The sequence below is a fragment of the Schistocerca serialis genome, unplaced genomic scaffold (assembly GCF_023864345.2).
Source record: "Schistocerca serialis cubense isolate TAMUIC-IGC-003099 unplaced genomic scaffold, iqSchSeri2.2 HiC_scaffold_131, whole genome shotgun sequence".
Lineage (NCBI taxonomy): Eukaryota > Metazoa > Arthropoda > Insecta > Orthoptera > Acrididae > Schistocerca > Schistocerca serialis.
Genome location: NW_026047525.1, coordinates 816 through 2500, shown reverse-complemented (window position 1 = coordinate 2500; position 1685 = coordinate 816). Strand labels below are relative to the sequence as shown.

At 55.7% G+C, this 1685-nt stretch overlaps 1 non-coding gene across 1 annotated transcript in view; it reads right to left on the bottom strand.

Annotated features, from left to right (window-relative positions):
• Nucleotides 1-1127, bottom strand: part of LOC126439372 (small subunit ribosomal RNA) — a 1910-nt gene extending 783 nt beyond the window's left edge. The window contains exon 1 of the ribosomal RNA XR_007581148.1: nt 1-1127. This exon is cut by the window's left edge and continues 783 nt beyond it. This is a non-coding gene — a ribosomal RNA (small subunit ribosomal RNA).
• Nucleotides 1128-1685: the final 558 nt, after the last annotated feature.

Sequence of the window (1685 nt, the reverse complement as noted above, 5' to 3'; positions counted from 1 at the left end):
GTTTATGGTTAGAACTAGGGCGGTATCTGATCGCCTTCGAACCTCTAACTTTCGTTCTTGATTAATGAAAACATACTTGGCAAATGCTTTCGCTTCTGTTCGTCTTGCGACGATCCAAGAATTTCACCTCTAACGTCGCAATACGAATGCCCCCGCCTGTCCCTATTAATCATTACCTCGGGTTCCGAAAACCAACAAAATAGAACCGAGGTCCTATTCCATTATTCCATGCACACAGTATTCAGGCGGGCTTGCCTGCTTTAAGCACTCTAATTTGTTCAAAGTAAACGTGCCGGCCCACCGAGACACTCACTCAAGAGCACCCTGGTAGGATTGCAACGGGGTCCGCCTCGGGACGCACGAGCACGCACGAGGCGCGTCGCACGCCTTCAGCTCGCCCCACCGGCAGGACGTCCCACGATACATGCCAGTTAAACACCGACGGGCGGTGAACCAACAGCGTGGGACACAAATCCAACTACGAGCTTTTTAACCGCAACAACTTTAATATACGCTATTGGAGCTGGAATTACCGCGGCTGCTGGCACCAGACTTGCCCTCCAATAGATACTCGTTAAAGGATTTAAAGTGTACTCATTCCGATTACGGGGCCTCGGATGAGTCCCGTATCGTTATTTTTCGTCACTACCTCCCCGTGCCGGGAGTGGGTAATTTGCGCGCCTGCTGCCTTCCTTGGATGTGGTAGCCGTTTCTCAGGCTCCCTCTCCGGAATCGAACCCTGATTCCCCGTTACCCGTTACAACCATGGTAGGCGCAGAACCTACCATCGACAGTTGATAAGGCAGACATTTGAAAGATGCGTCGCCGGTACGAGGACCGTGCGATCAGCCCAAAGTTATTCAGAGTCACCAAGGCAAACGGACCGGACGAGCCGACCGATTGGTTTTGATCTAATAAAAGCGTCCCTTCCATCTCTGGTCGGGACTCTGTTTGCATGTATTAGCTCTAGAATTACCACAGTTATCCAAGTAACGTGGGTACGATCTAAGGAACCATAACTGATTTAATGAGCCATTCGCGGTTTCACCTTAATGCGGCTTGTACTGAGACATGCATGGCTTAATCTTTGAGACAAGCATATGACTACTGGCAGGATCAACCAGGGAGCTGCGTCAACTAGAGCTGAGCAGCCGGCCGCCCGGGAGTGTGTCCCGGGGGCCCGCGCGAACACGCAAGCGTCCGCATCAATTATTCTGCAAACAGGAGGAGGCTGAGCTCCCCTGCACAATACACCTCGAAACCCTCTCAGGTCCCGGCGGCGCGCAGCGCCGTCCTAAGTACTTGGTCGGGTTCGAGAGAGGCGCAATCGCCCGGAGTTTGGCGAGTAGACGCTTTAGGTGCGACCACCCGTGCTCCCAACTGAGCTTGCCGCTGCCGACAGAGGCCCGGGAGCGTGCTGTCGTGGCATTGCCGGCGGGAGACAACACGCGCCACCTACGGTGGCCGGCAGCTCCAACGCCAGCGCCACAGAAGGACAAAAGCCCCACTTGGGTGCCGAAGCGAACTCTCCCAGCACAGCGCACGCGCCAACACGTCCGCACAGCTGCGATACAATCCACCTGCGAGAACCGCAGAGGCGACCGAGCAGCAGACGGCGTCGCGGCGCCGAGCGCCGGGCGGCGGCGCATCCTCAGCGCACACAGTCCTCAATCGGACCAGCACAC